This window comes from Crocodylus siamensis, chromosome 2 (genome assembly GCF_052110815.1).
Source record: "Crocodylus siamensis isolate JL-2025a chromosome 2, ASM5211081v1, whole genome shotgun sequence".
Classification (NCBI taxonomy): Eukaryota; Metazoa; Chordata; order Crocodylia; family Crocodylidae; genus Crocodylus; species Crocodylus siamensis.
In genome coordinates, this window is record NC_143396.1 from 135,735,578 (window position 1) to 135,762,654 (window position 27,077).

Sequence of the window (27,077 nt, forward strand, 5' to 3'; positions counted from 1 at the left end):
GTTCCTTTAGGGACCCAACGGCAACTCTATTAGCGCATCTTCTGTGGGGCTCTTCCTCCCCTAATACTCTACCCCTTTCCTCTTTGGTGTTACAGTGAACCCTGGCAGCACTCTGTTATGACAAAGGAGCTTTTCCTCCTGTGTTGGGTACCTAGTGAGAAGGGATGCTGCAGTGTTCTTGCTGCTGTTCTGTAGTTTCCAAAAAATCCCAACACAACTGAAAATTTAACCTAAATAGCTCCAACTGGGCAGTTGGCAGGGCAGTGATGCCTCCGTGCCAAAGAGTTCACTTCTGAGTATGCGTTAATTGGGTACCTGGTGAACCCTTTGCTCACCCACCTTCAGGCTCAATTCACTTCTGGTGAGCTGACTTTTTGGCATGAGTTCTCCCCATCCTGCCATTGGGCCAGGTATACCACTGCCTTTTGGCACCCCTGCCATGCTTGTATGAGGCTTGCAGCTCCACCAGTCCCTCATTGGTGTGTTCTGAGCTTCTGGACACTCTGGCAGGGTGTATGGGGGCAATGGGGCTCTGTGCTGAGATTCTGCCTTATTTGTACCTGCAGGGCCCACTGCAATGCCCTCTCTCAGCCCCTCCTAACCTGTGGGTTTCTGTGCAGTCCTTGGTCTGTGGTAGGGAGTGGATTTGCATTTGTGCTATGCTACTCACTGGCTGCGTTGGATGAATTGACATCTGGTCAGGTCCTTGGTGCTCTGTGGGTGACAGAGCCTTCCTGGGTTTGCTGGGGTCTTTTGGCTCTGGGGAAAGCAACCAGCCTCCGGCTGATCATTGGGATTACATCTGGGTTTTCCCTGGATGCCTCAGCCACAGAATGCATGTGTGATGCTTTTTCAGGCACGTTGGCTCTTGGGGGGAAGTGCTGGGCCTCTTCCAGCAGTGGAGAAAGCATCTGGCTCCATTTCCAGTGCCTGCATGCCTTTCCCCTTGCCTCTGCCCCGGACCCATTTTAGGCATGTGGCGTCCAGGCCCTGGTCCAACTGGTGGTGCTCCCTCCTGTTGCATAGTGCTGGCTGACTTAATTGCAGCCCAGTCACCTGGACTGCAGTGTCAAGGTAAGTCAGGTGGGGGCCTTTCACAACTGGTCATATGGTAACTGATCTTATTAATGAAGACTGAACTAAGAAAGGAATTAAATACTTCAGTCTTCTCTACATCACCCATTATTCGGTTTCCCTCTATGTTTATCAGAGGACCCAATGGTCTTTCTCTTACTGCTGGTAGAATACTTCTTTGTAGTTAATGCACATTGATTTAGTACTTGGTTAACACTGGACTCTTCCTTCCCCACACTTGCTTGCTGAGATAAAAACTGGCAGTCATTTAGCCAGACACTGTCTTACTCCTTGTATTCTGGGAAAGAAAATTGCCTTCCCTGTTTACAAAATGTACTCTGATATTGGAGGGTTATTTTGCAGGTGGAAGGTGCATGTGGTATGCAAATAAATGCGGTATGAACATCTTTTTAGGCCAGATTCTAACATTCTTGCCCACCAGGAGAAGCTCCTTGCTCCCCACCCATGTATATGTGGCTCCCTGTGAGAAAGGCAGAAGCCTGCAAACCTGAAGAGGGCAGATACAGGCCCTATATTATCTCTGATGGGTCAGTCCGTGACTTTGTTATTCTTTTAATAAAGCTCACCTATAAACACAAGCCTTGATTTTTATTCCAGAGGATACAATTTATCTCTCTTTCCAAGCATGCCCAGTCGCAGCCAGTAGCAGATTTTTGTGTCTTCAGTTATAACACTTTAAAAAAAATGCGGGCTTTAGCTGGTATAAGATTAATGTCAGGCACATGGTCCAGCCCTGTCATAATGAATCTCACAGCACTGGGCATCCTATTCAAAAAATACATCTGCCCTAGTGAGCAGAAGCACCTCTCAAGATCACAATGGTGTTTGGAATGGTTCTTTGGAAGCAGCTTCACATTCCAGGACCAAATTAATGAGCTGTTACCTCTTACAGTCTCTCTCTCCCAGTTTTATGATTTCTAACTACTGAGCCAGTGCTTTTCCCGAGCCAGGTAAGACAGCCAACCCACACATGTAATGTTTGGCATGCTTTCTCAACCTGCGGAGGCACGCTTTGCCTAAGAGCGATGACAGCATTGTCAAATGTTGCTTGGCAGGGAGTTGCAGAATCTAACATTCGCAAACAACCCATACAGTTGTTAGTGAAAGACAGGGAGAGGAACATATATCAGGCAGAGGCTGCACTTGGAAATACCAATGAGATAAAACTGTATTCACATAAGGGCTGGAAAAATAGGAAGAGCAATAAAGATTCCACCCCCTCCCCCCCAACACAGCCATATGGCAGATGCTCTGGATAAAGGAAAAGGAGGGTTTCTAAGTGCTGGAGAAGGGATATCTCTGGAAAATTTATTTCTCAATTTGAACTAGTCATCTCCAGCATAAGTCACATATGAGGCCAATGCAAGCCAAGCCCATTATTTGTCAAAAAACAACATTTTACTAAGGTTTAAAAAAGAAACAGAAAATCACAAATGAGAGGTTTGAAAAAAAGTCACTGTGATTCTGCCATACAATGGATGGATAAGATAGATAAAAGGATGGATTAACTAGACAAGCAGTCTAGCAATAACAAAACCCTACTGGGTGGAGGGAGGTCCCTCAGCTATCTAATTTACTCTCTTCGTGTCCTTGAAAGTGGCCAAGCCGTGCTTCCAAGGAAGAGCTAGCTTTCTGGGACATCTGTCTGCCTGGCACCAGCAGGTGTCCAGGTACACCCTGGCTCAGAAAGAATGAAAGCTCTTGCATTTTTATCTTAGCTAGGGACATGGTCCCCTTGTATATATCCAGGAAGAAACTGATCAATAAGGTTGAATAAATATTACTTGGAGAGAAAAAAAGCCATCAAAATAGTAGGCTATTTCTCCAAAATGAATAAATAAATAAATAACTACAATCATAACACTGGAGAGTTTGGAAGATCAAATTACATGTTCCAAATGAAATAAATTAAACTGTTGGAAGTATGGCCACTTGATTAGATTGCTCAGGCTGGCTGAGCTTTATAATGATCCCCCTGCACACTCTGAATCCACTGCCCACTGCTCTTAGAATAGAGTTTGTGCAGAGGGACGAGACTCTGTTCGGGAATACATGAGTATCCGACTACCCATGGACTGCCAAGGTGAGACTGTTCAGAGGGCTGTTCCAATGGGAGTTGTTACCCTGCAAGTGAGAACAGAATTTGGCCAACAGTGCAGAAGATGTGGCTTTTTTCTATGGCAGAACAATCTGAGGATGTTTGTTGTGAGGATGATAATTACCAGCCCTTGACAATCTCCCATAGTTGCTTTGTAAGTGTTTTGATACCAAGATAGATGGCACATCAGGTGAATTATTCAAATCTTCTCCTTTTGAGTATCCCACAAACAGCAATTACATGCTACTTCCTACAGAGTCAATGATCTGCACTCTGCAGTGGCAGTAGATTTATATTCTGCAAAACCACCCCTTACTAATTTCAGAAAGCAATGTTCAGTAGAGCTGGCACAAAATGACCCTTTACCTTGCCAAAAAAAATGTTGACAGGAATAAAAATAGAACTCTTCCTATTGTCATCAGTTTTTTCAGGTTCTCATCCAAATAAAACCAGAAGAGATGCAGTTGGAGGGGGGAGACAAGGTTCAGCAACTGGAAACCCCCCCCCCGAAACAACTCCCCTCCAAAAAACAGTTGGCTTTGGGGGATTTTTCTTAAAAAAAATTTGGCTGGTCTTTTTTCCCCCTCCCCTAATAAAATATGGAAATTGTGCCCAAATTTCTGTTTAATTAAGAAGCCATTCTTGCTGGAATAAAAGATGCATTCAGCTGAAGCTGTTTTGACCAGTTCTAGCACTCAAAAGAATATTGCTGAAGTGATCACTCAATGTATGTCTGACTTTAATCCAAGGATATCATTGCACTTTGCAAACAGTAATTGATTAATCCTTATGACAGGCTTCTGGGTTTGGTAGAATCGCCCACACCTTTCAGAACCCCCACCCAAGTTATCATCTCTGCTAAATGGATACAACTGTACATGCAGTGAGGCAGTGTTAGTCAACAGACAAGGCACTGATCTGGAATACAGGAGACTCCGCCTCAATTCCTGTCTCTGCTACCGACCTGTTGGGTTACTTCCCTGGTCAGTACTACTGTTTTTCTACTACCTCCAAGCTGCAAGCTCTTTGAGACAGAGAGCATCTCTGACTGAATGCATGGAGACATGAACACTGTGTACCCCTAGAGGCTGGTGGGGCATGGTAAGCTCTCGCCGGTGGCGGTGGCATGGTTGGTGGCAGGATCATGGTAGTGGCCAGTGGGGAGCTCCTGCAGGCAGCCACAGTGCTGTCAGCAACGGGGCTGTGGGGATGGTGAGTGCTGACTCTCTTCTGGTTTTACTTGGATGAGGGTTGCTTATCACTTCCTCTTCCTGCTTCCAGGTGCCTCTGGAATTGGTAGTCCATAGTCACAGCCAGCAGGAAGTTTAGCAGGGCAGGGCAGCTCTATACTTGTGGGAGGAGGGGTTTAACCCCCCTCCCTGGCTCCAGGCCCCAGCTGGGGTTTGCTTGTGGGGAGGGGCAGTCCCTGCCTCCTCTTCCCACCCCTCATCCCAACCTTTCTCTGTTGGAGCAGACAGCCCAGCCCAGCCTGGGGTGAAAAGCATGGTGGGATGCTAGGGGACTGTGATTTAACTTGAACCAGGAAGGGGTCTGGGACAGAAGTTTCATAAACTGGTTTGACTCAAATCAGTTAAGTCTGATACCACATTCAACCAGGTTTATCTTAAACCAGTTTCAGTCATTTTGAAACTGATTTATGTGCACTCAATTTCTATTCTGATGCCTGATGCCTGATGTTCAGGGAAATTTTCAGATGGAGGCCTGAGCTCCCAGTCAGACAGGTCCAAACAGGGTTCCAAAAACCCGTGCTCCTTAGCACTGGGAAGATCTGCACCATGTTTTCCATCACAGAGCTTTCATGATGCTGAAGTTGGTTCCTTATTCTGAGTTCCTTTTTCCAAGTTCCTTCTTCAAAGCCAATCTGAGTTCCTTCTTCAAAGCCAATTGAAGGTTGGTAGTAATGGATTAGATGTGCTAAGGAGTTAGAATTTTATCAGAAATGTGTTTTATTTAGTACTAATATACAATTTTATTAGTATATTTGCTAATAAAAATGTAAAATAATATTATGGATCTAGTACATAGCCTTGAATAAGGAGGTGAGATTAGGCTGGGATTATGAGGCAAAATCCTTTTCAGGTCAACCAGAAAACAAACATCTTCACTGCTGGGGGATATTTATGAATAAGTCTGAGCAGGGTGCTACTGACATGAAGCTCGGTTTTCGCATGCCAGCCTGTCTACTGACAGTTCCCCAGACCTGTGTGCAATGTACACTGTCTTGATTGAAGAACTGTGTTTGGACTGGGATCTTGGGTGAAAATCCTCTCAGATCACTCCAAAACACACCTGTCCACCACCCAGGGACTCTCCTGAAAATCTGGCTAGGTCCTTGCTTAACCCAATGCTCAATTTTTGAGTGCCAGTCAGCCACCTAACACCCACCCCTCAAACCCTGTGTGCTAAATACATTGTGCTGAATAAGGAATTTATTTTGGGCTGGGATTATGGGGCAAAACCCACTTCAAGTTACCCCAAACTACACATCTCTCTGACCAAGGGAGAATATGTCTAGACATGATGTTGCCTGAACTGAAGCTTGGTTTTTGCATGCCAGTGAGCTAACTTACAGCCCTGCAATCTTGTGTGCTATGGAATCAGCACTAAATAAAGAACTGAGGTTGAGCTGGGTATGACAGGGGGAAGTTGCGAGGCTGGTCACCAGATTGGCCTGCCTACCTGTCTAGGGCAGTCCCACTGTCTCTCCTGCCATGTCTTGATACATAAAAGAAGATGTCATAATGTGGGAGGCTGCCCATTTTATGCCCTGATACCAAGGGCATTATACACAGCTCCGAACCTCCCCTTCTACCATGTCCCATGCTTTGCAGATGGCATCCAAAATATACACTCTACCTCAGGCTTACTCTCTGCGTGGGCCTCCTCCCCTCTCACTAGTTCCTCCAACTTATGCCCCTTTCACTAGGGCCTCCGCTTATATTATTGAACTATTAGGGCTGGCCTGTGTGCAGTCCTTCAGGACACCCAGACCCTACTTTGTGTGTCCCTGTGCAGTCCTTCATGCCTGCCTATGCAGACCCTACTCTGCACCCTCATGTGCAGCCCTTCAGGCCACCCCTGAGACCTTACTCTGCACAGCCTACTATGCACTTTATGCCCGCTCACTAGGGTCACTATTCTTCCCCCTTTCTGGGGTCACTATTCTGCCTCCTTGCTGGGGCCACTACTTGGTCCCCCTTTGCTGGAGCCATGGGGTCTTACACCCCATGGTGCTCAGGTGTCTGTAGACATGCCTGGACCCTTAACCTGTCTTTGCTACAGAGTTACTCAGCAGGTTGTGGAGTCTGGGGCTATAAGGTGCCCCATACTCCCCTTTCACTAGGGAGGCAACTGGTGTGGTATTTCTTGGGGACCGCTCTGTGACAAGCAGCCCCACCACACCATCCTACCCTAGCAGAGTATAGTTTTCAGTTATGCCCCACGACCAGGAACTTCCTCCATCGCCATAGTTTCTGCCCTGTACCTTCAAAGATGTTATGTGAGCAGCAGCTCCAGCCAGGAGATGTTCTCCCTCCAGCTGTTTGCAGCAAACTGCTGGGTTCACTGCTCAGGGACTGCTCTTATCACTAGCAGCTGTGCCCTCTTCCTAATCAGGTGGCCTCCTGCTGGCCATGTGAATCCTGGTTAGGACTGCAGCCACCTTCAGGCTGCTTTGCTGTTTGTTTTAGACCTTAAAATGGCAGGCACCAAAGGTGTTCTGCCACACTGGGATTTTGAGACAAAATCCTTTTCTGGTCACCCCAAACTACACCTCTCCATCACTGGAGGACTCTCAGTGACTTGGTAGTATAGGATTTATGTTGTAGCCATGATGATATTAAGTATATTGAAATAAAATTATATGCATAACTAGCTCTATATCAAATTACTGAACCATACCTTCTCATATGCCAATCACTGGCTTTTCAGAGATGGTAAAACCATGTCTCCTTGCCCCCAAAATCCCTTTCTTGTATTGTATATTTAGGTCTTTTGTATTTATGTAAATGGAATGTTGCTAGTTAAAATATGTCACCAATCCTGATTAATTCAACAGAAAACATCAGACATATTTACAAGTTTATCAGAGTTCACTAAAACAAGGGTTTTCTCATTGAACGTACAAAATAGACAGGATAATGTATAGTACTGGCAACAATTTTCTATGCTGCCACAAGCTTGGAGAGACTGAGAGCTGACATTACTCTTATGGAATTTTAGAATTAGAAAAGGTAGAGCGTGGAGATACACCAGCAACTGAAGAACAGTGCTCCAAAGCTCTTAGGAAGGAAAGCATACCAAGTCATGTTGTTGCTGTACTAATGTCTCAGAAACAATAAAGACATCAGCTAAGACACACACACCTAATTAAATACATACTGAAGATGCACTCGCAGGGAATTAAGAACACTGTACTGGTGCTAATGCAGGTCAGATCAGGTTCACCTGCCAGCATAACTTAGAGTGGAAGTAACTACCTGTGACAATTATCCCTGAGTGCTGGGAGGCATTTAAATAATCTAGCAAACTCTAGGGTGCCAATGGCTTTGTGCAGAAAAACACCTTAGACAGGGGTAGTAGTCTTACCCTTGCCAGGGTAAAAATTATGGAACTGAAGTCCACTCCATGATAGGGTAGACTGGGCTCTTTGGGTGCTTGTAGATGTGCAGGGAGGCTGCTCCAATTACAGCACATTGGAACAGACTCGAATAATTGGGTCTGCTGGAGTGTGCTAATTAGCCCCATGCGTCTCATGTATCAGCATCCCTGTGCTTCAAAATGGCAGCAGAGGTGCTTTAACTAAAGGTCATCAGATGAGCTTTAGTTAAAGCACCCTCACCACCATTCTGAAGCGTGGGGGTGCTGATACGTGAGACACTGCCCTCCTCAGATCACATGTAAAAACACCCTTTAACCCTGGTTGGCAGCTAGTCTAGGAGTGGAGCCCTGACAGACAAATGGATGATCTCCTTTGCTTTGGCAGCTCCTGCAGTCAAGCTGGTTCCACATATACAGGATCTTGCTCTTCCTTTGGACTAAACCAGCAAGGCTGAGAGGGGGACACTGGTATATGGGCAGCTCAGCACCTCCATATGAGCTGCCTAGCCTTCTGCACCCTAGAGAGGTCACTCCAGCTTCATTTTATCTTTCAAGTGAGGATTACATTCAGTGAGCTGATGTCTCACTTGGCGTGATTCTGTTGCCTCACAAGACAGATAGATGCCTACTGCTACTACTACTGGTGCTAATACTGTGATTTTCAGTTGTCATCTGTTCTCATCTATTTTCTATGGTTTTTTTTGGATGGAATATGCATTGAAAATGATAATTTATTTTTGCAATTAATACCATATTTACCCAAATTTGAGATGGATTTGGATATTGCATGACCACCCCAAATTAGATTCCATACATGGAAAATGATAACATCATAATTCCATACGTTGCTGTAACTTTCCCATGTGTAGTATCTAATTATTTGAGGGTTGTCTTGAATCTGTCCCCAGTCATGGAGTAGGGGAGGCAGGCAGCCTGACCCCTGTGCCTTGGTCTCCTGCCACTTTCCCCCATGCCTGAGCCCCTGCCACCTGTCCCCTGATCAACAACCCACCACTGGCTCCCCATTCACCTGTCCCCTCACTTGATTCCCAGCCCGTGCTGCTGCCTGGTCCCCAGCATGTGCTGCTGTCCACCTCGGCTTCTGCCCAGTCCCCAGCATCTGCTGCCTTCCAGTCCCAATTTAAGCTGCTGCCCCATCCCCCATGTGTGCTGCTGCTCCACACCATGACCCCTACTGCTTCCCAATCATCCCATGTGTGCTGTTGCCCAGTCCCCAAACATATGCTGCTTCATGATTTCCTGCCTAATTATGAGCACATGCTGCTGCCCAATCCCCACCCCACTTCCTGTGTGCTGCTTCCTGATTCTTATGCAGGCTGCTGCCCCATCCCCTACCCGATCCCTGTACCACTACCTGATCTTGGACCTATCTGAAGACAGAGTGCTGGTACTCAGATCCAAGATGAGGCATGTTTTTCCCTATGTTGAATGAAGAAAAAAACCTCATCTTGGATTCAAATAAATACAATAAATTATGTTTGGAAAAATCAGCATAGGTTTATATAAAAAGCTATATGTTTCCATTTAAAAAAATGAAGGAAAGATGCTTCGGAGCTGCCTCGGAGATCCAGCCATAGGGTGTAATGGGGAATCAATGAAATATCTATAACTTTGTTATTTTTTGTCTGATTTGGATGAAACTTGCCAGGATGGTAGCTCCTGCCAACAGAATGAAGCCTGCCAAGTTTCAAGAGGATCGGTGCAGGGGTTTGGGAGAAACTGCAACCCAAATTCTTGAAAGCAAAACTCATGTCACATCTACGTGTTACAACACAGGGGGGTGAAAACTGCAGGGGTGGTAGCCCCCGGTGAGACCACAAAGCATGCCAAGTTTCAAGAAGATTGGTGTAGGAGTTTGGGGGGAACTTCACCTCAAGCTGCTGACAGGCAAAAATCGTGACATAGATGACCCTGTATGTGTTAAGGCACAGCGGGGTGACAGCTGCAGGGATGATAGCCCCTGCTGTGGCCACAAAACCTGCCAGCTGTCAAGGAGATAGATGCAGGGCTTCTGGTTTCTGGGCCCTGCACCTCTAGCTGCTGACAGGCAAAACTCATGACATGGGTGCTTGTGCATCTGACTGTCTGTCTTGGGGCAGTTGATTGTCTGTCTTGATTATTTCTTCTCCTTAGTCTGTGGTTTTGTAAGTGTTAATCATTGCTAAATAACTGGTTACATTAGCTAGCAACCGTGTACTGAGCTGGTCCCTGAGTGAATCATGATTGATTGGTATTTGGTAACACAGTAGCTTAGCAGCCAGGCCTGCAGGAGTTCCTCCCAGGACACAGCAAACTCCTCCTTGTCCTCAGAGGTCTCAGCTTCTCTAGTGCCTGCAGTGGTTTGCCTGTGCTCCACCCTCTCTCACACAGGCACATGCATACTTCAGCTCCCTGGCTTACATCTCCTTCCCCACACAAACCAACTTCGAGAAAGAACCAGCGTTCTCAGGAAAGGGATCCTTCCAGGCCCTACCCAGGCCCTCTGCAATCCAGCCGTTAATCCTTTCAAAGAAAGAAACAGAAGCCATCCAAAGAACCACTGTCAACATATAACATCCAAACAAACAATACAACCACATAATCATCACACTTGCAATGGGCAAGCAGGGATGGAGTGTTTGCACCCATGCTTTGAGAAGCACAGTGGGGTGGGTGACCAGTGGCAGAGGACATTTTCTCTTTTCTGCTTTCTCTTCTCTCCTAAACATGAGTTCAGCAAACTTCAGTAGGCTGCAGCTGTGCTTGCCTGACTTGGGGAGTGGGAGTAGGGGTCATGCTGAGGGGCTACAGTCGAGTAGGGAGTGAGAACAGCTGTTGCTTGATAGTTTTTGTTGACTGAGCAGTGCAAGTGGAGCTCTTGAAAAGTGTCAGCAAAAGGAAAATTAAGGGGGAAGCAGACTTTTGGCTGTGGCCAGCCAATGTCAAGTGTGTACATGCCATCAGCTTCACTAGCACAGTTGGGAAAGTTCAGTAGACTTTGGCGGAAGTGCTAGCGGGACAGGAGAGACAGCTCCAAAGCTCCCATGCTTACAAGCTGTTCCCAAACAAGCCCTTCAGTCTGCTCCTGTAACCAATCACTAGTACAGATGAGAAGCCAGAGTGCAGAGAAATCATAGGCCTATTTAACACAACAGGAGTTTATCTGCTGGCTTTGGTGAAGGCAGTAATGTCAGTGCATGTTGTTCAATTCTGCTTTGAAACTTCTGGCTATTTGTTCTGGGCTTCATCCAGTAGGTTGGATATGGTGATTCCCTCAGCTTCCCCAACTCATTCTGGGTGGTCCCTTATTTACAAACAATTGCCATGAGTGTCCCACTGGGGAGGTAGCACAGGGAAGAATGAGGGACACTCAAATGATTAAATTACACTGAAGCTGCCCTTCTCATCTCTTTTTTTTCTAAGGCATGGCTCCATTATTTGGGTTTCCATGTTGCACAGCTGCCCTTTCTGGCAGGGAGGAGACCTTCTGGCTGGAATGTAGAAAGGTCACTTTTCTTACACGACAGAAAGCAGCTTTTGAAAGAATTCCACTAGAGAAGCAGAGGAGGGTGCTTCAGGGCTAAAGCTCCTGGCAGTAAGGATGGGCATGTTGTAGGCTTCACAGAGCCTTTCCACAGGTGCACTCCTTTTGCTACATTATTTATTTTTAGCTTTCTTTAGATCAGTTTCTGTCAGACCTGTTTCTGAGGGTGGTGCTTTGGTTATCATGGGCTAGTGATGAAGGGTGTGCTGGTCTAAAACTATGCATGAGAAGAGGAAAAGAGAGATGATACTCCTGTTATTCTGTTCTATTATTATCCATAGCTTGTGAGGCCAGAAGGGACTGTTCTTACCATTGGGTCTGACCTGCTGCATACCATAGGCCAGAGAAGTGATCAGTGATTGCCGTATCATTTTAAAATTACATAACACTTGGCTTCATTGCAAGAACATTCCCAGGTTTAAACCTGTTTCACATCAGGCTTTTATCCCTAGCCCACCAGCCCATGGAAGATTGCAAAGCATAGCAAAATCAAAAAGCCAGGTGCAGCCAAAGCGTGGCGTATGCCACGTGACAGGGGCTGGGAAATCAAAACACAGCCCCTCACTAGCACTCCTGTCTGTCACCCTTTATTATGTATGACATGTTAATTAGCTACATTATAGGCAAGTCTACATATTCTTCTGGAAGTACTAAAGCAGAGCGCAGTATGGGTGGTTACTGTGCTGTGCATGCGGTACATGGTTAGATTTTGCCACTACGGTGCTGTAGTAGCACACTATACTGGGGAAGCACACCACTATTATGATGTAGCTGGTGATCACATGCAGACCCACCTGATAGCTATGTTGCCATAGCGCGCTGTACAATGACATAGCGCGTCGCTATGTCACTGCAGGGAGATATGTAGATGTGTCCTATGAGGTCATTACTGAAGTTGCAAAGACAAGCCTTTAGAAGTTAAGTAATGTCCCCTTATGCACATGCATTATGGAACTGTCTAAATTACATAATTCCAGATTATCTTCTTTTCTGTGGGTCTCTGGTTCATTCTGTACATAATGACCATTCTTTTAACACAGCCATGTGTGTACATAGGTCCTTTGGGTTTAAAAAAACAAAACAAAACTGAAACAACAGGAATTTCACCACATGACAACCTACTGGCACCACTGTTGGCATCAGCAAAGTCAGAACACTGCACAGACCACCATCATTTGAGGTTAGCAAATAACTGATGGCAGCATCAGTTGTTATAGAGGTTGTCATCCTTTATGTCAGGAATGGGCAAAATACGGCCCTGGGCCAGATCTGGCCTGCCAAGAGATTTTATCCAGCCTGCAGCAGGTCCGTTGGCCCTGCCTGGCCCAGGCACAGGGGACAGCCAGGGCTGTGGTGCATGCGGCTGGTCCCACCATCCCCAGGTATGCAGTGGGGTGGGGGTGGTGTGCCAGCCAGACTCAGCTTCCTAGCAGCCCTGGTGGCTCCTGCTGCTGCTAGTGTCACTGCCAGCCCTGGCTCTGCTGCCCTGCACCCACCACCAGGGCTGCTGGATGAAGTGAGTGAGGTCACCATGGAGATTGGCCCGGGACCCCCATGGGCAGGATGTGCTTGGCTGGCTGGCTGGGATGGGGCTGCAGGAGGGTAAAAGGTCCAGAAGCAGGACAGAAAAGTAGGGCGGTGACAATATAGGGCTAGGGCCCAGGGTAGAGCCATAATCTGCTCCCCACATGTCCCTGTGATGGGTACCAGTTCTGTGGGCAGGGACATGTGGTGATCATGGCTCTTCCCTGAACCCAGACCCTGTGTTGTCACTGCCTGGCAATCCTGGCCCTGGGGCCAGGCAGTGACAGCCCAGTGCACAGGGCCACTTCCAGACTTTGCTTCCCACTCACCTGCAACCCAGTCTCATCTGCCCAGGTGATTGTGCCCTGCCCATGGAGTCTGGGGTCAGTCTCCATGAAGACCACCCCCCACGCCGCCCACCCATTCTGTCTGGTGCCCCTGGTGGTGGGCGCAGGGCAGATGGGCCTGGGCTAGATAGGATCAATTGCGCTCCCCCTTTCCCCCACCCCAACCACCCTGGGAAGGTCCAGCATTGTCTCTCTACACTGGGCTTTTAGCCTCCTTCCCCTAATTTGTCATGTCATTTCGTCTCCTCCTTGCCACAGTCTCTTCATCCAGTTAGTCCCAGGCCTATCCAGACACCAGCTTCTTGTGAGACCTGTCTGACTTGCTGCTGGGAGTTCGGAGGGAATGGAGCTTGCTCAGTGAGGGTGGAATTTACAGAGATATTAGTTGCTAAGCTTGAGACATCTCTGCTAAGCATGTGTGAACTGCTATTTTTCAAAGGCAGTTGAAAAATATGGCCAGATTTGAGTGGATTTTCACAAGATGGCAGAACACCTACTGTGACACAGAAAACAGATTTTGATTTCCTTGTCCAAAACAACAGTACCTTAGAACATTTCTAGGAAGAGTTCAAAAGATTGTTTAACAATTGTGTAGCAGGGCACTGGCATACATCTGCCCCTTTAAGGCTAGGGACAGAAATGACACATAAACCGGTATAAGTGATGGGACACTGGTTCAAATCTGTAACACAATAGAATTCAGTGCACAAAAAACATTTTCAAAATGGCTGAAAGCAGCTTACAATAAGCCTGGATGGGTGTGGTATCGACTTAACTGATTTAGATTAAATCGGTTTATTGAACTTCTGTCCCAAATCTCCTCCAGATTCCAGTTAACTCACAGTCCCCCAGCATCCTGGGATGCTTTGCATCTCCCCTGCAACCCCTGTCCCCCTTGCAGGGTGGGTGGGTTAGCATGGGCCCAAGCTGTCTGCCCCAGCCAAGTGGGAAGATGTGGTCTAGTGCCTCCTCTCCCCTCCCCTCCGCTTCTGCCTAGGTCACTGCAGGCATGTGGTTGCATTTCTGGAATCAAAAGTGAATTTCTGTTTGCTTGCTTCTTGGTTTGATCTATGCAGCTTAAACTAACCTGCAAAGATTGAATCAATCTAGCCTTGGGCTTCTGACTGTCTGTACTTAGCCTAAGTGTGTAAGCAGTCAGGAAGGAGGCTTGCAGGTGGCAGAGCTGGGCTAACTGGAGAGTCACCTGACCAGCAGAAGGCCAGGGCTGGACCTGTATAAACCTGAGGCCTCAGATGGTTAGGCAGTTCAGCCTTGGGAGCCATGCAGTGAGGAGCCACTGGTAACAGAGCTCCTTAAGTTGCAGTGAAGGGAGCAAGCCTCTCTACAGCCTTGGGAGCAGGGAAAGCTTACCTGGACAGTGAAAGACTGAGTGTTTTTCAGGCATGGGGCCTTTATTTTTGTTACCCAACTCGGAGTGAGTTTGGGTGTTTGTCAGGGTGCTGAGATACTTTTATTTAGCATACCAGTGATGTAGCCTGGAGTGCTGCTAAGGCTGGCTCTAGGCCTACCCTGAGAACAGGTAGCCCAGGGGGGGCTGTGAGTCAGGCTCAGTAGAGAGTGGAGCACAGCAGGACTCCCATGAGCATAGGGAAGGGCTAAGACTCAAACCAGCAGGTCCACAAGCTCAGAGAAGGGCCAACAGTCAGATCAAAAGGTCCATGAGTCCAAGGGGGGCTGTGAGTCAGACCAGAGAGTCCTGGATCCCAGAGAAGTTGCATGAGAGAGTCCCTGAGCCCAGAAAGAGGGGCCTGTGGGTGGGATCAGGGTCCAAGACTCCAGAGAGGGACCATGTGTAGGACCAGGGGTTCCTAGGGCCCCAAGAGGGGACTGAGAAGGAGACTGGAGAGCCTGAGAGCCCAGGAAGTGGCTATGTGCATGACCTGAGGATTCTGGAGCCCAAAGTGGGGCTGTGCAGGTCCAAGAGCCCAGAGAGAGGGGCTGAAAGTAGTAAGGAGTCCAGAAAGGGGCCAAGTAGAGCGAACATTCAATGACATCACTGAATGATAATGCCTGCGAGGCTTGGGGCTTGGTACAGAGGTGGGATAGACCCATGCAATTAGTCCTCAGTGCTACAGGTGCCCTGCAGAAGTGCAGGCAGGCTGAGAAGGCCTACTGGAATTCAGGGCTAAGGTGAGACAAGTGGGGGGTCCAGGAGGGACCAGAGGGCGATTTATACTGACAGAGGCTCAATTAAAGGCCTCCTTTATCTAACCTTTAAATAAGAACAAGATGTGGCAGACAAGTGCTTAAGGGAGGTTTACCTTAGGGACTGAGCCAGGCAGGGGCTGCATAGCCATCAGGGGGCATCACAACTGCCCCTGGAATGGACCTGCTACACATGGGTTAAAACAGTCTTTTTGTACTGGCTTGGTTCTTGGAAGTAATTGAACTGCTTTTGGTTGATGTTTTCTCCAGCATGGCAGATTTGAGTACAAACTAATCAAAGTGTGATAAACTTGTAGATAGCTGAAAACAGGTCTTATAATGGGAAGTGTAGGTCAGCCTAAGTATCCTGTGCCACTGGTCATGCCTTCAGAAAGGATAGTCCTGCTTCCGTAAATAATGCCCAGCACTTTTTTTTAGTCCTCAGTGATCCAAGATGTCTGGGTATAAAACTATTTTGAATTTGGGGTTGCCTATTATGGCTCCCAGATGTTATATATCATTAGGCAGGTGATTGTGCTGTTACAGGTTGCCTTTGTTAAGCTTATTGAGCAACAGAATTATCAAGAAATGGTTGGACAGAGGGTGGTAACCCTACACTGAAGCAACTTCATACCTCAGCCAGCCCCTCTGCAGCACATTGAACTGGGTTGGAGCAGCCCCAGGCTGGCAGACTGACCCCCCAGGCTCCCTGTCAGTCAGGGCTACTCTGACTTGACTCATGTGCTCCCAGGACCACAGCACTGTAAACACAACCCCCAGGAGCAATAAACTCTGGTGCAATAAGCACCAGAGTTTATTGTATTAATATGCATATGTAGACACATCCACAGACTACTGTGGTGGCAATGGGCTGCTTGAATTCCCTGGCATGGTCTGAAAGCTGGAGAAGCAGGTGACTCCTCCCCAGGGGAGGAGGTCAAGGCAGGAGGCCTTGCGAGGACTCAGTGAAAGCAGAGGAGAAAGAGGAGCACCAGGCCCCACAGCTCTTTTAGAGCTTCTGAGGTCTACTGGCACCAACAGGCTCTTTTAGGCCACTTTGAGAGTTAAGCACTTTAAATTCTTTGCCATTCCTACAGCTCAAGGTGGAAGGGGCTTAGAAGCTGAGCAGAAGTTTGAGCCTGTCGCATCCCAGAGGAGAAGTCAATCTATAATAGTGCAGGGGGGATGATCAGAGCTATCACAAATGCAGCCATTACCTGGCTCTGCAGTTTGGCTGGTCATAAGGTTGTCAGCAAATCCACATAACTGAAAAAAATGCTGAGACATTCAACCAGAAACATCTAGTTTGTAGCATCTCGGCTTTCAGTGAATTTTATGCAATACAAAGGCAGGGCTCCCTTGTGACGCTCCTGTTGTGAGGACTCTAGTGCTGGCAGAGCCTGCGGCCTGGCTTGCTGCCATGGAGCTGGGAGTCTAGAAGCCCTAGGAGTCCTTGCTAGACAGGGCTCAGCTCCCAGCTCCACAGCAGGGAGCCTGGGAGCCCTCCAGTTGGGGCCTGGCTTCTGGTGGCAGCGCTAGCACTTGGAACCTGTTAAGTCCTGAGACCAGTTCCTAGGTCTGGGGCAGCCTGGCCATTTAACCTAGGGCTATCTAGTTTCCTGCTCCCTGCAAGTCTGGGGCAATCCGGGAGACCTGGGGCCACCAGCCTGGGGGCCATCTGCATGGCTAGGCTGTGCTTGGACTGCAGATCCTGGGAACCCTGGTGGCTGCACCATGAAACTGTCAAGAACAGCACTTTCGCTCAGCCGCTGTGGCCTCCTGGGAGCATATGACATTAGGAAACAGGCAGTTTCTTAAGACTGCCTTTAATTTTTTTTTTTTAAATTCCTGGTTCTTGAGAAGTTTCAGAAACTGCCATCATATGTGTGAATGCATGTGCCCAGATAGGCAGGCTCTGCCTTGCACAGCACTTCAGGCAATCCTAGAATGACAAAAAACAGGACTAGAAGGGACCTTAGGAGGCCAGCAACTCTGGCCCCCTGCTCAGGGCAGGGTCATCCCTATCTGGACCATTCTATACAAGTCCTCATCTAACCTATTCCTAAAACTACAAAGCAACCCCATCTCTCAGCTGCAAGGCACATTGCACAAGGACACTAGAAACACCATAACCTGCCACATGTAAGACAGGGGGATGAGGGCTGTCACTGTTCCACTGCTGCAAGGGTTATTAAAATTCACTTAAGAGATCCAAGCTCACCAGGGATGTGTGCAGGGACAAACACAGACCAGTGTTTTGCCATTAAGGAGCAAAGCTTAGTTTGTAACCAAATTACTGACTTAGTTCTCTGTATTTGGTCCCATGTAGGTTGAGCAACTGCCCCTAATTGGGCAGGACAGTCCCACAATAGGAACATCAAGTACCAGTCCTGGGCTGCATGACTCCAGGACAGCATTTGTTCTGGATTTGCAATATCATGCAGGGATTGGGAAATGGTGAGTTTCCTCTTGCAGGCTGGCAGTGTTCCAGCCTGCAAGGGGCTGCTCAGGGCTGCTGGGAGCTGGATGCAGGAGGCACTAAGTGCACGTGTGTGCCTGTACACACGCATGTGGCTAGGGATACAGCTAGGCAGTATGGAAAGCCACTCCCTGTAGGTAAGTCTATGGGGTGAAGAGGGCATAAGGGAGTATGGAGGGGGGCGGGTTGAGGCCCCAGCGGTAAGGAAGGGTAAGGGCTGGGCCTGGGGATGCTGCCCAGCTAGGGTGGTGCATGGGGCCAGGGCCTGGAGCATGGAGTGGGACAGAGCTACAGAGCCAGGGAGTGCAGGAGGAAGAGATGAGCAGCTCTCCACTATTGTGGCATGGGCCCCCCAGATTTGTGTGCAAGATGGGGGCAGATATGGGTTACCTGCTGCGGGATCCGGGCTCCCTGCCCTCCTGCCTTCCCCCAGTGACCCTGTGCTGGCTGCACTGCCATGGTGAGATCCCTGCTGCTGCCGGGCAGGCAGGGGTTGGAGTGGCAGCATGGGGTTGTGCCCCCCGCTGCTTCTGGGTGGGCAAGGGGTGTGTGGCTGGCATGGGCTCCCAGAGGAAAGGCAGCGGGGGGGGGGAGCTTGCAGCAGACAGCCCATCTTTGCATGTGGAAAAGGTGGTCACCCTAGTCCCATGGCCTTTACCCACAAGTGTGGATTCAGCCAGCTTAGCAGGAGCTATTATATGAATGTAGGTGGGGGGACTCAGGCCCCCAGTGCACCTGGGTACTTGCACTGGCCTGAAAAGTGCATCTGGGATGCTCAGACTGACTCACGTCATCCTGCTATGCCCACTGCAGTGGCTGACAGCTCCTTCAGCTTGCATGGACAGATGCTGGAGACAGACTGCCCCCTTGTGCTACACTGCAGCCAGAGCAAGTTGCTCACTGAAATCAGCTGGCTCTGGGGTACAGAGGCAACGGGGCTGTTTCTGCTCTGGAAGCTGACTTCAGTGGTCCCAGGGTTTCCATTTTTCCCACAGGGGTTCAGTAACTTCTTAATGATACAGGCATGTTCTATATGTTTCTGGACCAGTTGAAGAACTAATCTGGGGGCTAAATATTGCTTTTATGTAAAAACAGCTCCTCAAAACACCAAATGGGATAGAGTTGCGGGCTCACTGCTCCAGTAACTAAGACACTGGAACATACCAAAGAAGGAACTCACTGACCACTTCAGCAGCCTACAGGAGCAGTCCCTTGCTCTGAGGGGTCCCATGTGATAGAGTTAGGCTAAAACCAAAATGATCCAGGCTCCATTGAGATTGGTAAGACAGTCTCTTTCTGATAAGATTCATCATCTTTCCATTAGAAGCCTCCTAGCACTCCATAGATAGGTGCCATTATCATTATTGTATTTTGACAGGCATAGAACTGGAGGCATAGGGCAAGTCTCTGGTTTGACCAAGGTCCCAGTGAGTATGGGGCAGTTTTATAAAATCTTGGAGCTGGAACAGACCTCAGGAGATCATTTAGTGCAACTATCCTAGACAAATGTTCACCTAACTGTACTTAAAAATGTTGTGAACATTTGTACAACTCTTGTACTGCTATTAGGTATAACAGCCAAAACATCAAAACCCTCCAACTTGCCACAGGTCAAGCTGGAGGACAAGGGCACTGTCAGTGTCTTGCCACTGCAAGGACAAGAAGTAGTTGTTAAAATACTCTTATGTTTGTCCCAGGGCCTTCATGAAAAAAAAAGCAATGACTCCAACCACAAATGCAGGACAGAGTGCTGCTAGACTGGCAGGTACAGAATATATTGTATACTTAAAGTAAAACTACACATGCATTGGCACTAGGGTGATCACCCAGCCCTAATAGGGCAGGACAGTCAGTCCTGCAATGTGAACCTCAAGTCCTGGTCCTGGGTTGCACGACTCTGGGCCAGCATTTGTCCTGGATTCATGGTGTTGGGCAGGGATCCATGGGAAATGGCAGATTTCCTTTGCAGCCTGGCAGTGTTCTGTGCCTGCACATGTGCACCTGGCCAGGAACTCAGCCAGACAGCTTGGATAGTAGCTCCGTGCAGGTAAGTCAATGGGGTGGTGGGTATAGAGGAGTAAGGGAACAGATCTAGGTTCCCCACAGCCATAGAGGGAGTGGGACAGGGCTGGGGTGCTGCCCAGCCAGGGGGGTGCACGGGGCAAGGGTGGGGAGTGGGACAGAGCCACAGGTAGCTTGTCCAGGGGGCGGATGATGTGGCGGGGGCACATGCCTCCTCAGATTTGTGTGCGGGGTGGGGGCGAATACGAGCTGCCTGCCGCTGGCTTGGGGCTCTTTGACCTGCTGCCCTGTTCCTGGGGGCCCCATGCTGGCCTGGTGCCATGGTGAGGCACCTGCTGCCCATCTGGCAGCAGTGGGGGCGATGCTGGCATGGAGTAGTAACTCTTGCTGCTGCCAGGGAGGCAGGGGGTGCATGGCTGGGCTCCTGAAGGGAAAGGCAGCGGGGCAGAAAGCCCCAAGCCTGCAGTAGACAGCCTGCATCTGCCCCCTCCTTGGTTTGGCTGGGCTTGGCTTGGCTATGGTCTGGCCATGTTGGTGGAGGTGGCAGTGGCAGTGGCAGTGGTGGGGGGGAGAGGGAGAGAAGGTGGGCATGTGTCCCACCTTCCCCTTTTGAAAAGGTAATTGGCACTAGCCAATTCAACAGAAAATAAATTCAGATTCATACGTGCTGATTCGATGTGTTCACATCATGCATCCTGCGTCCCTCCCCCCATTTTGAAAAAACAATGGATAACTTCAGTCTTTCAGGTGGCTTGTGTTTCCATTCTGGGTAATGTCTGTCACTTTCTTGACTGCTTCCCTGGGAGTGGTGTCATACCCATTATTAAGTTGGGTTCATGTTTACTTTTTTTTTCCTGCATAGTGGCTACCACTTCCTTGAACACAGTCCTGAAGCGATGGTCCTTCTTTCTCCAAGTCAGATTCAGGTGTCTCCTCATCAAGTGTAGGTAGCTCAACATTATCAGGTCCTGGCCAGTCAGCATTGCTACTGTTTGGTGTAGCATGACTAGCTGTTGCTGTAGGTAGCAAAGCCAATGGTCCAAGAACAGATGGGGCTCCTACTGTTGCTGCTATGATCTACTCAGCAGTCAGACCTGTATCTCTTACTTGGTTGATGTGGTGGCACCAAACAATATTAGGTGCCATTTGCACTGCATAGGATTTGTAATGTGTTGCTGCAAGTCTGGTTTCAGTAAGCCCAACTGTGACCTGAGATTTTGGCCCATAAACAGCACTGCTAGTATCTCAGTGGTTGTAGCATTCCTACTGCATTCTGGTACAGTAGCAAAAAGTGAGCCATCTTCCTCTGTATTGACCCTGTCTCTTGCATGGAGAGCAAAGTGCTTTTTAAAAGACTGTACAAATCATTCAGACAGCCAATTGATGCAGAAGTGATGCTGTTCTCAGTTATGACTTGTTCTGGCAACCCTGTCCTCACAAGCAGACTTCATAGTTTTTTCTACGGTCTGTAATACTATAATGGTTTTCATATAAAAAAAAAACTTCTGGCCATTTAGGGCGTGTCCACACATGCAAGCATGTGCACTTGCAGCAGCTCAAATAGAAGCAGTGCAAATTTGAGCTGGGGCTTTTTGCCTTGGTGCACATGCTTGGATATTCACTTTGTGCAGCAAATTGTGCCACTTAGCGCAAAATAACTCTGCCTGGCTCCTCCTAGATCTGCAGGCAGGGAGAGCTAAAGCCCAGGGCCAGCACCTGGGCTGTCCCCAGCAGTATAAAAAGCTGCCCTGTCCTGGCCCCATCTGTACAAAAAGCTGCCCTGACAAGCAGCTCAGGACTACTTGCTCTCAGGAGCTTCTGGGGCCAGCCAATTGGTACCCCTTGTGCCAGCTGGACTGCAGCATCCCAAATCCATTTTTTAAAATACCCCAAAAACCATGTTCTTTCACAACTAAAACAAAAGACTACTCTATATACACACACATATATATCTATATCTATAGACAGAGAGACAGTGATAAGTTGGGTAGTGCTTTATTGGTATATTTACAATGTTAAAGCAATTTGGAAGCCTACCAGTGTCTCTATCATAATGATAAAATAAATTCTAAATACCTATAGTTTCATAGCATCATAGTATCTAGGGTCAGAAGGGACCTGAGCAGATCATCTAGTCCAACCCCCTGCCACGGCAGGAAAGAATACTGGGGTCAAATGACCCCAGCAAGATGTTCATCTAACCTCCTCTTAAACACCCCCAGGATAGGAGCCTGCACCACTTCTCTTGGAAGTTGGTTCCAGACCCTAGCCGCCCTAACAGTGAAGTAGCGCCTCCTGATATCTAACCTAAACCTACCCTCTGCCAGCTTGTGACTGTTATTCCTGGTCACTCCTGGCGGTGCTCGGGGGAACAGTGACTCCCCCAATGCCTGCTGATCCCCCCTGACTAGTTTATAACAGGCCACAAGATCCCCCCTCAGCCTTCTCTTGTGGAGGCTGAACAGGTTCAGATCCCGTAGCCTCTCCTCATAGGGCCTGCCCTGTTGTCCCCTAATCATACGAGTGGCCCTCCACGTGTTAATGTGTGCTTTTGGTTTTCTTCACACATGATGGGTGTGTGATGGGGGGATGTGGTGTTTGCAGGAAGGGAGTGGGAAGGGGTGTAGGGGAAGGTGGGTGGATGTGTGTGGATGGATGTGGGTTGGTCTGTGGGTAGGTGTGGGGCAATTGCTGGGGGGACTGTGGGTGTGGGGGACCTTGTGGGGGGGTTGCTCAGGAGGGGTGGGTCCCCTGGCTCCCACAGGGTGCAGCCCCTCCCCCCCCACAGGGTCCCAGCTTCCCCCTGGAGGGCCAGAGCCCCTATCCCCCACAGGGCCCCAGCCCCTGCACCCAGAGTCCCAGGCACCCTGGAGGGCTCCAGACATCTTGGAGGGCCACAGCCCCCACCCCCCCGGGCCTGCAACTGACCTTTCGCAGCAGCTGAGAGGGGATCATGAGCTGAGCCCAGCTGGGTCCTGCCAGCCCTGGGGTTGCTCCTGCCGCCTGGCCAAGCCGGTGTCATGGTGGCAGGACCTGGCATGAAATGTGGGGACTGTGTGCCAGGCCCAGCCTGGTCCTGCCAGCCCTGGGGCTGCTCCTGCCACCCGGCTGGCCCGGCCATGGGAATGGCCTGGCCAGGTGGCAGAGGGGCCCCAAGGGCAGCAGGAGCAACCTGGGCCTGGCATGGGTCTCTGCATGCCACGCTGGGTCCTGCCACCATGAGACTGGCCCAGCTGGGTGGCAGATAGGCCCCAGGGCTGGCAGGACCCAGCTTGGCTCAGCACATGGTCCCCGCGCACCACACTGGGTCTTGCCTCTGCCCTGCTGTGCCTATGGGGAGGTGGCACATGGTGGGACCTGGGCCAGCCCCATGTGGCTTGCTAGTCTGGCTTTGCACTGTGGGGGGTCAAATGGAGCTGTGTGACCCGCTCTGGTGCAAAGCTGGACTAGCGAGCCGCACGGGTCTGGGCCAGGTCCTCACCCCCCGCAGCCCCAGGGGTTTGAGGTGGGGTATGAGACACATGCGCACTCATCTGGATGCGCCCTTAGAGTGGGAATCTACCATCACTAAGTACATCATCCCTAGACATGGTTCCTGCTAAATCAATATGGAGCCATTGCCAGGGAATGGATGACCATTCCCATGCATGTGATGGTGCTAATTTGGGCATCTTCTGTACTTATTGGCGTCCCATACATGTCTAACGAGGGGTTCTATTTGTTGATCCATACCTGGCCACCATACAAGGCTTCTGGCCAATGGCTCATTTTATGACTCCTAGGTGCCCTATGTGTAGCTCTTGTAAAATCTTGTGCTCAGTTTGCTAGGTATAACAACCCAAATAACCCTCGTGACACATCCTTGATATTCATTTTTGCATACATAATAGGGTGCTAAATTAGGATTGTTCATATATTTGTAAACTTTTAGGGTTGTTTCATATACCTGTGCCAGTGTGGGATCTTTCTTGGGTTCTTGGGTAATCATACTACAGGTGACTGGGGCATACTCCAGCTGAAATGTTAATGATTTCAGTGGATTGTGTTTCTACTCCAGAAGGCTCCTTTACTGGTAAATGAGAGAGTTCATCAGCATTTCTACATGCCTTTGTTCTTTTGTACTCAAGGTCACAACTGTAACCAGTTAAAAAGAGAGCCTATTGCATGTGCCACATTTGTCCTAGACACTGCTTTCTTAGGATGGAGAATTGAGACTAAAGCCTATTGATCTGTGACCAATGTAAACTTTATCCACTGTAGATACTGGTTAAATTTCTCCACTTCCCACACCAGACTTCAAGCTTCTTTGTCTATCTGTGCATAATTCCACTGTGCTGCTATAAGTGAGTGTGATGCAAACGCTGTAGGCCAGTGGTTCTCAAACTCCTTTTTTTCGTGGACCACTTGAAAACTGCTGAGGGTCTTGGTGGACCACCTAATAAACTTTTTTGTTCTACAAATCAAAGCACACAACTCATATTTTAATATCAGTAGTCTTAGATTTCTAATGCGATGGATATTCCTGTTTTTTAAACAAAGTTCTGGGAAGCCGGGTGTAATGTTTGTCAGCTTTAGCCTCAGGTCACCTTTCTGCAGACTAGTGGTGGTCTGTGGATCACAGTTTGAGAACCTCTGCTATAGGCCATTTAGTACTATCACCCATAGTATGCGACATAGCAGCCCCAGTGCCACGTGAGGATACATCACATGTTAGCTCCACAGGCACTGATGGGTTAAAGTGAACAAGCAACCTATCAGATGTCACCTTTTCTTTCTAGGAAAGCTTTCTGACATGCACTTGACCAAACCCAATTGTGGTTCATTTGCACCAACCAGTTTGAAAGGAACAAAATTGCAAGGTTTGGTACAAATTTACTGCTTTAATCTTCTCTTGAAATTTGTGTAGGCCTTGTGTTGATAACATGTCCACAATAAACAGCTGACTCATGATGCAAAATGCAGTTTTTCCAAAAACTTGTTTGCAACCTGTATTCTTCTAGATGTCTGAATTTCTTAGTTCTTCACCATTTCCACCAGTTAGAAAAACGTCATCCAAATAACACTGTGTTCTTGGAATGTCTTGTAACACTTGATCCATTGCTTGTTGCCACAGCAAGGGCAGAGGCAATACTGAACACTCATCTATTACACCGGTATAACTCTTTTAGCATATATTTATATTATGGTAACCTTTTGAATCTTCTTCTACTTCTATCTGTAAGTAAGCTTGTACTCAATTTTGCTAAATCCCTGCCCTCCCCTGCTCTGACCTCCCTTGCTAATGTAGCAATGATAGCTTCAGTTCAAGGTAGGGGATATTTATCAACTTTCAGTACAGTGTTTCTAGTAACCTTAATGTCCCCTTATGTCTTTACTGTACCACTTTTTATCAGTTGGCACTATAAGCATGCCTCATTCACTGCAGACTACTTTTGAAAGTATGCCTTCTCTTTCTTGGTGGTCCAATTCCACATCTGCCTTGGCATGCAGGCTGTAAGGAACTAGCCAAGCTTTGTGAAATTTGGCCTGGCGATTTTCATCTAATCATTATCCTAGCTTTGATGTGTTTTAAAGTTCCTATGCCTGCCTTACATACATCAGAGGCCTGGTTTAATACATCTTCTAATTGTTGTTTAGCTGTTTCTGCAGGGACCTTTGAAAGTATGTGAAGCATCTTTACACAATTCCAGTCCAGGGGAATGCCTTCTTCTCCTTTAATTTAATATTTTTAGACATGTTTTGATATTTGGAATATGAGGTAACAAATACCACAGAGCCTGTCTCTGACTTACCGCCTTTGTTCACATGATATAGGCCCAGACTAGCTACTCTATCCTTAGTATGCATTACATATACTTTTTATTCTCTTTCTTGTACCCTACCACATTTTCTTCTTTTTTGTCCTCCTCTTACCATGGCACACTGCCTGAATTTTACTACAGCTTTGACAGTAGTGTTCTTTAAACCAACAATTAGTTGGTGTGTGAGATCCTTTTCCACATGGATAGCATACATCAGGCTGCAGCCTGCGCAGGCTCTTTGGTTTCATATTTAATAACTGATTCTTTCCTATTTCCATAGGTACTCTTCTATACAATTCATGGCCTCCTTTTTTACAGCTTCCATAGCTAATGAAATCTCAATAAAAAGTTTAAAGGTTAGACTTTTCCTGTGTTAAGAGCTTCCTTTGTATGGCTGTATGAAATAGATCCCATACGAAGGTGTCTCTGAGGGCCCCATTAAGCTCATCCTTAAAATTGCAATGTTTGGACAATTTCTACAACTCTTGTTGCAAAAGAAGAAATAGATTCACTTTCAAGATGATTTCTCTTGTGGAACCTGAACCTTTTGGCAATAAATAATGGATTAGTTGCTAGATGCTCTTGGACATTTTTCACTAATTCCTTTAAGGTTTTGCTTGCTGGCTTTTCTGGGATGAGCAGGCTCCACTGTAAACTATATTCTTCCTTCCATTAAAAACTCAGTAATGCAGCCACATGTTTCCATAGAGAAATCTCATTTCTTACAAAAAAAACTGTGCCAGGAACTCTATATACACAGGTCAGTTCTCCAGGATGCTATCATAAACTCCAATTTTTCCAGTATAAGTAGCCTGTAACAGGCTATGTGTTTCAGGGGGCCTACATGGTTTCAGGGGCTGCAGCCAGCAAGCAACTGATTGCAGACTTGCAAGGAGGACTAGCCCAGCTGCAGGCAGCAGACCCTGATTCCAGGCTGCCTAGGGAATGGGATCAGCTGAGGTGCAGAACTAGCTGGCATCCAGGCAGCTAAAAGGGCTCCCAGGGAACACAGGCAGGGTCAGTTAGGAAGAGACAGAGCAGTGGGCTGAAAGCTGGACATTGGAGGGCTGCAAGTGAGAGCAGAGTGTCGAGAGGGAGAGAATCAGTGGGTCAGCTTATGAAGGAGCCTGGAGCTCATGCCAGGAGTGCCTGTCTCCCAGAGGGCAAGTGCAGTAGAAAAACTGTGAGTTAGTCCTTCTTGTGGCCAAAGGGACAGGGGAGAGAAGGATAATCACCTTTTTTAAATGTAAAGATGGGACACTTGTCACTCCACTCTTCCCAGTCTCCCTTGCCTCTGCTGGTGGCATGGCTGGAGTGGAGCAGAGTGGGGATGAATGCGGGCTGCCCACTGCAGGTTCAGGGCTCCTTCCCCTGGGAGCCC

At 48.2% G+C, this 27,077-nt stretch overlaps 1 long non-coding RNA gene across 1 annotated transcript in view; it reads left to right on the forward strand.

Moving 5' to 3' along the window:
- The first annotated feature begins 4,229 nt into the window (after window positions 1-4,229).
- LOC149870800 (uncharacterized) overlaps window positions 4,230-27,077 on the forward strand; it is a 353,531-nt gene continuing 330,683 nt past the window's right edge. The window contains exon 1 of the long non-coding RNA XR_016440496.1: window positions 4,230-4,294. This is a non-coding gene — a long non-coding RNA (uncharacterized LOC149870800). The remainder of the gene's footprint in view (window positions 4,295-27,077) is intronic.